At 33.4% G+C, this 14,112-nt stretch overlaps 1 long non-coding RNA gene across 5 annotated transcripts in view; it reads left to right on the forward strand.

Moving 5' to 3' along the window:
- LOC147404760 (uncharacterized) overlaps nucleotides 1-11,434 on the forward strand; it is a 64,887-nt gene extending 53,453 nt beyond the window's left edge. For 3 of the 5 annotated variants that reach the window (XR_015177908.1, XR_015177911.1, XR_015177910.1), the window contains 2 exons: nucleotides 9,859-10,614; nucleotides 11,359-11,434. This is a non-coding gene — a long non-coding RNA (uncharacterized LOC147404760). The remainder of the gene's footprint in view (nucleotides 1-9,858; nucleotides 10,615-11,358) is intronic. The other 2 variants (XR_015177909.1, XR_015177912.1) reach the window with 2 other exon arrangements.
- Nucleotides 11,435-14,112: the final 2,678 nt, after the last annotated feature.

The following is a 14,112-nucleotide window of genomic DNA, read 5'->3' on the forward strand; positions in this document are numbered from 1 at the left end:
GTGTGTGCAAAACAGGGTGGGGTGTGCCCGGGGCCTTTTCCAAACACTAGGCCCATTGGCCTGATCATACTATCGTAACATTGATACCACATAAACATGAATCAAAATAAACATTATTCCAATCACATTATTAAAGATACGCACATCAAACCTATCAAGATCATGGCACCATTAGATAGGCAATTGAGATAACGAATAATAATTGGATCAAATTGTTGGCACAAGCTCATTATTTTTAGTCCAAATCAAGGAGATTCTTTTTATGGTCCAATCAATGGTGGTTTTGGGTGACCCGAAATAAATCGAGGCTTCAATGAACATTAAATTGAAGATAGCATGATAGTTGTTGTGATTTGGAGTGATGATTCCCTTTTTTTATTTAAAAAAAAAACTTAAAAAAAAAAAACTAATTGATTTTAAAGAAAAGAAATTCTTTTTTTTTTTTTTTGGTTGCCAACACACAATTTTTTATTGCTGCCAAAACATCTAACATGCCATCAACACATACAACACTCGTTTTTTTCGTATATGTTGATGTCTAGCAACACACAACAACAACAGCAACACACAACACGTAACATCAACACCCAACAGCAACAACAAAACACAATAGCAACACCCAACAACAACATCAACACACAACAGCAACACCCAACAACACCAGCACATTTTTTTTTTGTTGCTGCCAACAACACACAACAGCACATTTTTTTTTTAGAAGAAAGGAAAAAAACAATATGCTGCCAAAGGTCAAATCGACACGTACCTAATGAACAGCCAATAAAATTTTCTTCTCTTATGTATACCATCAAGGAACAAATCGGCACATACCCAAAACTTTTTTTTTAAAGGACCGATCTAGATAAAAAAATAAAAAATAAAAAATAAAAAAGATAAATAAATAAATAAATAAAAAACCTGATCCAATAATCATTATTTTACCATCAACAAAAACCACCTCTTTGCAATCTCGCATTATTTTGGGTTATCTTAAACGACCCTCAATTGAACCACAGAAATAATACTTGATTGAACTAAAATAATATGCTAAAAAAAAAAATTTGCCAAAATAATATAATACAAACCTAAAAAATAAACGAGTCAAATAAACTAAAATAAAAAATAAAAAAAAATTTAGGTCTAAATGGCAATGTTCCCATACTTGGGGTTTTTCAAGTTTGACCCTCAAAAGTCCCCAGTGGAGTCGTTACTGAAAGCGCCCTTGATCCGCGAGGTACGCGGATCTGCTTTTGACTTTTGAGGTTTGGGAGTCGCCACCTAGTTATTACGGTCTAGGAACCGAACATTGACTCTAAAAGGTAAAAGAAACGAATCTACAAAAAATAAGAAACTAAGTCCGGGGATCACGTTACAGAGTTGGAAAGTGTTAGGCACCAACCCCGCCCAGCAAACGTTGGTCTCTACTAATTTTCAAATAGAACTACATTGCTAAAAAGACCTAATCAATAAAAAAATAAAAATAGTTACTTTTTCCGAACGCAATGATATTATTCCCTCAAATCTGATAGAACAACTCCTTGTACTGTATTCCTCGCTTCGTTCTATCACCGGATATGATTTCTGATTTCTGATTTCCAAGTTGAGGTATCTCTTTCTTAGATCTGAATTCTTTGAATTTGTTTATGGGTTTCTGGATATTTTTTAAGGGCTTTTTAGGTATTTTTTGAGCTAAAGTTGAGGTATGGGTGTTAGGTAAGGAGTTAGGACTTCAAAATTAGGGTTTATGGGATGCTAAGGAAGCTTTATGACCTACTTTTTCTAGAGTTTATTATTTGATACGAAAATAGGGTGTGGAGACTCCTATTTATAAACTTTTTTAAGTACCTTTTAGATAGAGTTAAGGTTTAATTATAATTCTTTTAGAGAGAATTATTGTTTAATTATAATTCTTTTAGAAAGAGTTATTATTTAGTTAGAATTCTATTAAATAGAGTTGTTATTTTATTAGAATTCTATTAAATGGAGTTATTATTTAATTAGGATTGCTTTAAATGACTTTATTATTTAATTAGAACTCTATTAGGGTTTTGATTTTTAGTCTCATTTGATTGACTTTAGTCTTACTTTGTTGACTTTTAATATCTTGACTTTAGTCTTACTTGATTGACTTTAGTCTTACTTGATTGACTTTACTCTTACTTGATTGACTTTAATTTTTTGAAGAACCCCCTTTATTATATATTTAATTCTTTGGTCCCCTAGATGGAGGGGTCCTTGAATAAATATCTTGGCAACTATCAACAATTTTGCCTTAGAGCCTAATTGATCGATCGATTTTTTGGTTCAAAAATTTTAAATTAATTTTATTAATGTTTCACTTTACATTATTTAATGTTTTATTTATTAATTTTGGAAAAATTGTAAAATTATCGTTTTGCCCTCGGATATGACTTTTTGCGTTTAAGTCATTTTTCAATGTTCCAAGATGTTTTGGAATCGGTTTTTCATAAGGAATTCAATGGGAATGTTAGTTTTATCATTTATGAAGTTTTTTGTGCGAAATGATCATGAACTTTATGAGGGGCATTTTCATAATTTTGTCGAATTCTATGAAAATTGGTGAAATGATTTATTTGATTTTGATTTGTTGTTTTATGTGTTTGAATGGGTTTTCCTAAGCGTAACGTAGGCTCTAGGGATGTTTTAAGATTAGGAATATTTTGGTAATTTGATTATTTTTTTAGTGATTTTTATCGTGAAGTTTCTTTTTGTCTGCAAGATGATGATTTCTATATTTTTAGGGTCATATTTTCCTAGTGTAGCGTAGTTTCTATAGTTTTGTTGGTTCGAGATACCTCATTCGGATTTCTAAAACATATCTAGTAACAAATAAAGTATTGGAATAAACATCCATCATTGGGAACTGTTGCGATCGGGTTGACGAGTTTATTAATCAGGTAAGTGCAAAAATGGGGTGTCTACAGTCTTACAAGTTCAATATCATCACGAGAAACTTTCCTGCCTTCATTGCCTGGCATTTGTGACGAGGGTTGTATTTCTTGCATGCTCTGTGGGTCCTGTTGAATCACTCTCAAATTTCTTGAAATTTAGAGTAGTAATTTGAAAAGAAGACAACAGTTCAAGATAGGGTGAATGATGAACAAGTTTTTAAGACTTTTTCAAGTTGTAATAACTAGCCACAATGAAAAATATGCCCCCTTTTTTTGAGATAGGAAAGTGGGTTGATGGTTCTCCAAATCTTTGGGATAAGACTTTGTTTTTAAAATTGTTGTAAGTTGGTTTGTGATCATTGGATGAAGGTGGGTTTTGAAACTAGTTTGAGGGATCATCACTCACAAACCTCATACCATTAACGAACATTAGCACCTTGACGTGTTGAAAACAAAATGTGGCATCTGCCTTGAAATCAATAGCAGAAAGAAAACAGAAGCAACACAATGCTTGAAAAAAAAGGTTTTAATGATGTGACCTGAAAGAGAAAAGTGAGCCTAGAATTTCTGTAAGGAATGTGTCGATGTTTCCCATGTGCCACATCCACCAGAGTCATGATGACCAGACTGCAAATAAAGATTGTTAGTGGACAAAAAAAGATTCAGTTGCACTGCTCAAAATACCCATAAATTTTATCCTCTAATATATCAACCAAGTTGGCCAACCCAATTTAGATTGAATCATGTCACAACCCCAACAACTCGGTAACTTTCCCTCTGATCAGGTTGAACACATTAATAAGAAGGATATTGAAGGATTGCCTGCTACTGCACTTGGTCTAGCTGCAGTGTCTGCACATCCTTGTATACATAACTACATCGATTTATGAGGATGTGTTGTTGTGTATCCCATGACATAAACAGGGTTTTATCACAATGATTCATTTTTAGTTGACGAAAGTGTAATTTACCCAAATTATTATTTTAACTTGTCTAAGAGAATCTTAATGATACTTCCTGACATAGAGTCCTTATAACTTTAACACACATTTCAAAATGTTATATACAATTGAGTAGCAGTTGGAGATATGTTAACAAAGATGTGAGCTGTCCGCTTGTTGCAAATTAGTAGAAACAACAAAAGGGTTTTCTATTGCCTTAAGAATTAGTGGGTTCTTCTTCTTTTATTAAAACAAGAGAAAGCTTGAGAATCCAGGTAAGGTAACAAATTTAAAGAGATGCCCAAGAATAAAGGGCATTGTTAATTAATTTCAGATCCTCTCTATTATTGCTACTATTTATTTATATAATATAGATCCACAGATCTTTTAAACAACAACAACAACTCATACTCTTCTTTCCTATCAAACGAACAACAACAAAAAAAAAATACAACTAATATAATGTCTTTTGTCAAAATGATTGTTTTTTTTTAAACATAATATCCACAATGGTCCATGTGTTATTACGTTGGATGCTCCATGCTTCATGGCTGTAGTGCCACATGCAAAGAACCGATCTTTGCATGAGGAAGTCTATCGTGCCTATGTAACTCGTGCCTCTAGTGGAGATCTCGATAATTCACCAATTATAGAACAAATCCTAAAGCTACTTCAGAAGAATTCATCAGAGTCGTTCGAAACACACGTACTTTCTTTTGAGCTGAACATGAGAAAGCAGAAAATTTTACTCGCCTTTCAGGTAGTTTTTAAAAAAATTTATAATTGATTGAAACTTATTCTTTACGTGGCTTTCTTTGAAGTCCCAAGTTAAGTTCACCTTATTTTCTACTACATTGTATATAAGTTTACCTTATATATTTCTTTAATGTGAAGTGTAGGACTTTTTACTATGGTATTATGATGATCATTGTTTAGATGGTGGGACTGTCAGAAGGAAAATTGTAAAGGTTTAGTGCCTCATAGTCTCTTATTCTACTTTCTACTACGGAAGTCAGAAGCTGTGGTTAGGAAGATAGGAGGCATTCATCTTGCAAACAAGGAGAAAGAACAAGTTTAAGTAAGAAATAGTAAATAGGGTGTTGTCTTTTAGGACTTCATTTGTAAAATAATTTTCAGTAGAAGTGTCTAAGGGTCAAAAGACTAAAGGTTAGGAGTTCCAGTTGGTTGAGTTGATCCAGGATTCAAGTGTCAGTACCACTCACAGTATTGGCAAGTGGTAGTATTGATATATGTCAGGTGACACAATGCTATATGCGTAAATAATGCCAACAGATCTTGTTACTTCTAAAGAATTGCATAACTGCTTCAAAGTGAAATACATTTCTCTCACAGGCATCCCATCTAACCCCTACCATCTTAGCATAGAGCAAGAGTGAGTAGATGATCTTCCATGTGCCACCCTTGCTCTCTCATGAACCCAACCCATATCAGTCCCATCCCCTTCAAATCTTATAGACCTTATCAGCCCTTCTCTAGGAAGGTAGATATCTTAGTAGTTGAGTGTTAGGTGCAGAATTGGGTCTCTAGATTATCTGATCTAACCTTGTATAAGGTCTTTAAAATTTTGTTTGGCTGCCCGAAGTTGAGTTGATTTCTTGATTAATCCATCTTTTGCCCTTTTTGTAATTGTGTGTGTTTGTATGTGCATGTGTTTGGCACACATTTGTGCATAGTATCTCTGAGCATACATATCATGTTTCTTTGCAAAGTAAGAATGTGAAGGCAGTTAAAGAGAGTTAAGGACCTCCTAACCATCACCACCATCATCATCAAAGTCTTACAACAAATGTTTATTTAGTAAGGATCTAACCAGATTCCTGTTAATCTGGATGGCATATAGATATGTGCTTAGAAGTTAATAAAACATCACTTTTATTGACAATCTATAGAGTAGAAATTATATCAACAAGATGCAAAAATGTGTGGGCATGAGAGAATTCAATTTTAGAGAGCATGCCTGATCAAAAGCTCGAAAAATATAATCTGCAAACTGAATTTCAGCAATAGCTCAATTTCCCTATCATGTTAAATAAAACTCAAAACTTAAAACCAATACAAGAAAGAAATAAAAATGTAGTATGGAAGTTTTATAGAAAAATCTAATATAACATATAAGCAACATGCACAAACACACCATTGCCACAAGACCGATACCAAATCCAACAATACCCTGCATACAGAGAGAAGTCAATTTGAAGTTTATCAAATGCATCGACCTAAAGAGAACACACATTCCCACAAAATTATAAAAATAAAAAGTTAATATAGCATGAGCAATAGCCAAGTTCATATTCCCACATAAATATTGAATTTATCCAAATAACCATCTTCACACTTCAATTCATCAAAAGAATAAATAAATATTTGCAAATAGCTTCTGCATATGGATCAAACTGATCCAAAAAACAAAATCACTTTAGAAAGTGATAAGAAGGAGATGCCTGAAATGAGTTTTGTGAGCTTTAAAATGATTGTTACCTAGAAGGAAGTCATATACTCCATATCTGAGGAAATGCATTCAATGATCAAAAAGCGAATGAAAAAAGGACTTGGGCTGTTTATGAACTTGCAACTCCTTCACTATTCTATATTTCCTTTCTCTGATATTTTCCATTTCAAACAAGTGAAATTTTATTAAAATAAAGCATCTGTACGACAATGTAGATGACTAATTTTTCCACCTCTGTATCTTTCCCGACAAATATGAAAAGAATGTAAGCCGTATCATTAAAGAATTTTTAATTGTCTTAGATTTATCTTGAATACTTCCACATTTGAATGATATAGCTCCAACAACAATCATTTTCTTATAAGTTATTAGCAGTAGATTCCAAGAAAGATATATTATGACAAACAGACCTCGATCATAAATCTCAAAATTATCACATCTGTTGCTGCATAGTAAACTGACCTACAAAATGTAAAAGAGATCCTTATAAAGAAAATTTTAAGAATTTTCACACTTTCATTGATAAAATGAAAATGTACATTCCACATTAAGCAAGATTATTCTTGGATGAAGCAGGATTATTCTCATTTTAGAAATCTTTCACTATGTCCATGGCACATAATTATTTACTATAAGCTTCTTTCCAAGAGTTTTGTATCTTACCATCATTGGAATCTACATAGTTCTTATTCTTTCAGGGAAAAAATGTAGATTCTTAGCCCCTTTTTTTGAAAGACAATGCTTTTGCGTGTCGAATTGGAAAATGAGAATACCTGGTGCAACACAATGGATGCTGATGATAATGCCATAAATGCAGGTCTAGGGCTAGAGGTCATGGGTGCATCAGCTTCAGAGGTAGTGGCTATAGAAGTCACAGAAACGAGAACCAAAGAATCAGAGAGAGCGCCTATAAAATAAACAATAGCAATATATTATATAATAATGTTAAACTAACTAAAAAGCTGAAATTTCGACACATGAAATTTTAACAATGATAGAATCAAAACCAATATCTTTCCTTTCCATTTCGATCAATGTCACCTCGGTCTTCTTCAAATCATTTCTAACAATGAAAATTTATAAGCACATTGTACACACACACACACACACACACACACAAACACAATTGTGAGGCTATCTCCATAAATTTCAATTTCATAACCACATTGAGAATATCATTAAAAAATAAAAATATAAAATAATAATAAAAAGCTGTATAGCTTGTAAACCAACTATAAATTAGATTAAACATTGAAAAAAATAAAAAAAAATAAAAGTTCCCACTACTGCACAATAAGTGTCCACTAACTTCTCCTCTCTAGGTTATCAATAATCAGTTTAAAAATATAATTTGGATGTCATTATTTAGAAAAATTGAGACTTTCCATTACAAATCTAGGGTTTCTGCCGAATAGCTTCTAGAACATTTACATATTATTAACAAAAGAGTAACTGAGATTCCAACTCGAAGTTAATTGCAAATTTTGCATCGAAAAGCTAGGGTTTCAGCCCGAAAACATGTAGAACAATCGTAGTTCAACATCAAAAGAGTACGTGAGATGCGAATCGAAATTGAAGATTGAGGAGAGTTTGTGGCAGCTGAGGTTGAGGGTTCAAGTCCCTTTTTCCGTTCCTGGTGGTACAGGCCAGATATGGTGGCGAAACAATCCGGCGTCAACCCTCACGACAACGACCACGAAGCTGGTGCTACAAAAAATGATGAAATCAAGGGCCGAACCAGCCTCTAAACGGAAGGATCGACTGAAACTCCAATCGAGACTCAAACAGAAGAACAAATGGATAAAACTCCAAGTTTTACGGATTTCAAAGAGATTGAGAGAATGAGAAGAAGAGAAGAGAAAATGGTAGCCTTCGTCCTCTAAAATTACCGCGATTTTGAACCTTCGTCCTCTAAAATTACCTTGAAAACTTTTGCACCAAATCGATTTTGGAGTATACTGTACAACTGCGGAACAAACAATCCGCTCTTATAGTCAATAAAAAAAAATTCCCCAGCCAAAAAAAAATTATCTTTTTAGTGGTTGATCTACTCATCCGCTGCTATATTAATTTTTTTTTAAATTAATAAAGACGAATTCATTAACCGAATTTTTTACATTAAAAAAATTAATTTTTTAGTAGCGGATATACTAATCCGCTGCTATATTCAATTTTAAAAAAGACAAAAAGAAATTAATTTTTAACGGCGGATAAATTCATCCGCTGCTATATTCAATCTCACTAAAATAAAATATTTTATATTAAAAAAAAATTCATTCTGTGGCGGCGGAAATAATAATCCGCTACTATATTCAATTAAAAATAACTCATTAACATAATTTTTTATACTAAAAAAAATAAAAAATAAAAAATGTTTTTTAGTAGCGGAAAAATTAATCCGCTGTTATATTCAATTTTCACTAAATATTTAAAAAATTCATTTTATAGTGGTGGATATAGTAATCCGCCGCTATATTCAATTTAAAATAAATTGATAACACAAAAAATTGATTTTTTTACTGGTGGATTTTCCAATCCGCTACTATATTCAATTAAAAAAAAATTATTAAAAAGAAAATGTGGTTTTATAGTGGAGGATATACTGTTCCGCTGCTGTAGGAATTGAATATACAGGATTGGTATTTGCGTGGGTACCTATCGCGGCGAATATAATTATCCACTGCAACAAGTACATATATAGAGGCGGATAAAATGATCCGCTGTTATAGAACGCCGCTGTAGGTCAAAAATGTTGTAGTGACAACAACCATGAGAGATAGTTTTTTATTTTTTGAGTGACAAACATGGATTTATAAGCATCAAACATGGTTTTATAAGCATTGATTCTTAATTCAATCGACTTATTATTTTGTTATAGTTGTCTCTTAATTAATTTGACTTACTAAGTAATTGTGTTTAATTAACAGGTTATATAAAAATAGGTATTTAATTACTACTAATTTTAAAATAAAAGATATTAAAAAATAATAAAAAATCTTATTAACGGCGGCCATTATTGCCACTATAGGCACTCAAATCGAATTTATAGTTACGGTAAAAAAGACTAATTAGCGACGGCCACTACCGTCAGTGTAGGCCTCATTTATATTTATAGTGACGGTAATACAATCAATTAGCGGCGGCCACTACCGTCACTATAGGCCTCATTTATATCTATAGCAACGGTAATGTAATCAATTAGAAGCGGTTTTTGACCGCCACTAATTGATATAGGTAAATGTCATTTATACACCTTGTTTTTCTTGCCATCAACCTGTTAGAAAATATCGTTTCTAACACAAACCGAACCAATTGCGAAATACACTTTCATGGAAATACATTAAAATGTCCATGTATAATGTGGAATGCTGATTGAAATATATGACAGAATGAAGCCAAATAGAGAGAAGCTGACAAGCCTATTTTTAAAAAGATATCCATGTATATTGATATCTTTCATTATTTTTCAATTGATATTTTTAAAGAATTTTTCTTTTGTTTGATGGTTAATATAGAGTTTATATGATCTTACCAGATATCTTGATGGATACAATGAATAAAGTTACAACAGCTCCGGCGTTGGCAGCAAACCTTTTAATTGGCATTCGTGCTGTGAAATACTCATACTTTCATCAATGGCTACAAAGTCATCACAGTGGGGCCAGTACATTCTTCCCTAGAATAGTATTATGGGCTAAGCTCTTACTTTAGTTTGCATGGGAGCCTAGAAGAAGGTTTGATAGCAAGTAAGGTGAAGTTATCACTATGTGCATACTGTTATCATTACTAAGATGGAATCTTCTTTTGCACTGATTTGCTTTTCCTTTCTCTTGACAATGATGTGTAGCACACAATCCTGACGACCTCTTTTCTCTTCTTGGAGGCATGTATGAGTTTGCTTTCTATTTTCATGCTGCACAAATTTTGCAAAGGCAATATAAGAGTATCATTATGTATCATTTTTTGTTCTAGTTTCTCATATTTTAGGTAAGATACCCATTACCCGAATCGATAGGTAATTTACACCCGTAGTATTAAAACTATCTTGGCTTGCCACCAATCGATAATTTGGACACTTTGAACGCATAATTTTATGGTGTTCAATTTGTGTACAACATTTTCCTTATTTGCTAGTCTTTGTGGTTGTAGATGTTAAAATATCTCAAGGTTGAGGGGCTTGTAGTGGTTGCTGACATTCACAAAGTGGGCAGAGATTTATGGGCCGATTTATTCGATTAGGACTGGAGCTTCAACAATGGTGATCCTCAATTCAACTGATGTGGTCAAGGAGGTAAAACCTCCCACACCAGAATTACCTTTTCTTTCTGGGCGTTCTTTCTTCTTTAGTTTCATATATGGTGCTTGTCACATGGATTATAAACATTAAGTTGATTTTTGTGTTAATGGGATGGCTATAGGTTGCATTTGTATTACTTTGGTATATACCCTGTTTTCTTTGAATTTTTCATATTAACTAGTTGAAAATTTTAGTACCCTGTCTATAACTCCTGTTGGTATATGTTGTCACAATTGATTTGTGGACTTGCATCACTTCAGGTTTTTTAGAGACCTTTGTTTGATACCTTGTTTCCATGTCTAACACTAGCTGATGTAAATAAGTCCACTCTGCATGTTATTTAGTCGGTGTAACAATTTATCATCTATTGCAAGTTCAGTGCATCAGACATCAATTGTAACCAACCAGACATCAACAACTTATCCATCGTAAACTCATTTCTTAACCATTCTATGTTCATTATATGAACTTGTTTGCATGCTGTTGAATACCTAGACCTGTAATAAGTTAGGTTAAGAAATACCAATCATACTCAGTAACATCTAATGATTTTACAAGATTTTTATGCTCATAAGTTTAAATTGCACACCTGATGGAAGTAATCTTTTCCTGAAATGTTGTCCACAAAAGAATGGTGGTCCTTTGGCGATTGTAGCCGCTAATAGCTAGACACCCTCTCATATTTTTGCAGACACCCACATTCATCAAAAGCTGAAGTTTTGATTTTATCCTTTACAGGTCAGTGGGAACACTCAGATTCATCAAAGCAAGTTGTCTCTCAACACACTGATGGAATTCTTTCCAGAAATACTGCTATTGGAAATGGTAGTGATACTACAATCACTGCATACGGTAACTCTCTACTACTACTATAGATTTATCTTTCAAGGAATGAATTCGTGGACTTTAGTTTTATTTTTTTATAAGTGAGTTTTATTGAAAACTTCGTGGACTTTATTTTGATCGGTGTTAAGTAAACTTAATAAATGACTAAGAAAATATGAACCTTCCTATGGTTCATCAATGCCATTGCTAGAGGAATTTATGATTATTGCCCAAGAAACCTTTCCCATTGAACACTTACGACAATAGCATGTAATGATTTTTGGCATATTTTGTTGTGAAAGTTTTTTAATACTGTCACCTAGTGATGGAACAATATAAAGAAGCAGCCTTTGAATAGAGAATGTTGTATTATAACGACTAAGAAGTGAAAGTGTAAGCAACATGGACATTGCAATTAATGGAAAATCCAAAGTTTATGTCAATGATTAGAAATATTGAAGTTCACTGCTTTACTCAAAAGGAATAATTAATCTTCTACATATTTCCTCCTATGAACAGGTTACTCATTTGGTTTCCAAGTAACAAGTTTTTCGATTTGCAGGCAAGGAATCTTTGCCGATTCAATACTTTGACACTTGGAGGAAAAGTTAATAAGAGATGTCTACCTTTATCTCCTTTTTTCTTTTTTCCCCCTCGTCCTCATCTCTCAAGCATTCCAGTAGTTCATCTCATTGTAAAGTATGCTTGGGTGTTCATGTTCGATGAATTTTCCATTTTGCTGGAATTTATTTAGCACTATTAGGTAATTTTGTAAACTATGACTCAACGTAAGTCTTTTTGTGTATAAATTAATGTGACGAAGAACCTTGATATTCTTTGTTTGGGTCTATTTCAGCAGCAGGTGACGGATGTGCAAAAAATAGAAAAGTTGTTTTTTATTTTATTTTAAAAATAACACTTTAGACATCGACTTGTAACTGATACGTAAAGTCTCAGACTTAAGACATCAGCCCGATAAACAATGGATTGTAAACCGATGTTTATTATTATTCCTCAGATGAAGTTGGAGTTAATACGAAGATAAGTGGGGATTGAAAGGGGTGGGAGAGACGCTATCCATAATTTTTGCTAGAGGAAACTGTTGTACAGAAATTAATCTGAAAAATTGATTCTCAATAATACGGAAATAAAAATTTAGGAGAATCAAATCTGAAAATGAAAATCGATTCTCAAAATAAACACGGAAATAGTCTCAGAAGCCAAATCTGAAAAATGCCCAAAAATCGTATAAAGATCATACCTCCAGCCATTGATTCGTACGTAACCTATTGTCGCTGTTTTTCTGTCTCGGTTGGTACTTCCAAACTCGGATCCACTCACGTTAGATGGTGTACACTGAAGGAGATTGAGAGAGTGTAGAGTTTGGGGACCAAAACCAAGCTTAAATAACCAACCTTGAATGAGGCTTCTATCAAGGACTCATTCACGATCGGATTAGTTGCCACACTTCTATCTCTTAGTGGGTCACGTCTCTAAGCCTTAAGAGACGTGATGAAGAAATCGTGGACCACCTAAAGAGCTCCGAAAATTGGGGTTTTATGATCTACCAAGAAAATCGGAGCTAACATTCTCCCACTTGGTCCACAATGCAAATGTCTTATCTTAAACCCATCGATAATCTGTATTAAGTAATAAATACATGAATCATAGCGATAAATCCTCTAATGACGAGTATTACCTTCCATGTATTACAATGTATTTATTTCTTAATATTATACTTTATGTGGTAACATTTCTTAATGAATAAACCCTATGTTTATTCTGGTCCTGCACAAATGAAGTTTCTCAAAATAAATTAAGGTGCACATAAATATGAGAAAACATCATAATTAGAAGAGTTTCATTAAATAACATTGTACATACAATGAAAAAACTACATAATGGAACCAAGTCCCATATTCATTACATGATCTTTGAATTTCAATGGTGGCATGCCTTTAGTCAAAGGATCAGCGATCATCAATTCAGTGCTAACGTGCTCAATAACCACTTTCTTTTCTTTGACACGTTCCCTTATAGCTAAATACTTAATGTCGATATGTTTACTTCGACTTCCACTTTTGTTGTTTTTAGCCATGAAAACAACAGCTGAACTGTCGCAATACATTCTCAATGGCCTAGAGATAGAATCCATAATTCTAAGCCCAGATATAAAACTCTTAAGCTATACACCATGCGAAGTAGCCTCAAAACAAGAAACGAACTCAACTTCCATAGTGGAAGTGGCAGTCAAGGTCTGCTTAGCACTTCTCCATGATACAGCTCCACCAGTCATCATAAAAATGTAACCTAATGTTGATTTGCGTAAATCAACACAACCAGCAAAGTCTGAATCTGAGTAACCAATTACTTTCAGATTGTTCATCCGTCTATACATAAGCATGTAATTTTTAGTTCCTTGAAGGTACCTCATCACTTTCTTTGTAGCTCTCCAGTAGTCTAAACCTGGATTACTCTGATATCGTCCCAACATTCCCACAACAAATGCAAGTCAGGTCTTGTGTAGACCTGATACATTAGGCTTCCAACAGCAGAAGCATATGGAATGTTTTTCATTTGTTCCTTTTCAAGATCGTTCTTCGGACATTGGTTCAAATTGAACCTATCACCCTTCACAATAGGAGCAACACATGGTAAACAATCCTT

The sequence above is a fragment of the Akebia trifoliata genome, chromosome 4 (assembly GCF_017979445.1).
Source record: "Akebia trifoliata isolate Shusen 1 chromosome 4, ASM1797944v1, whole genome shotgun sequence".
NCBI lineage: Eukaryota > Viridiplantae > Streptophyta > Magnoliopsida > Ranunculales > Lardizabalaceae > Akebia > Akebia trifoliata.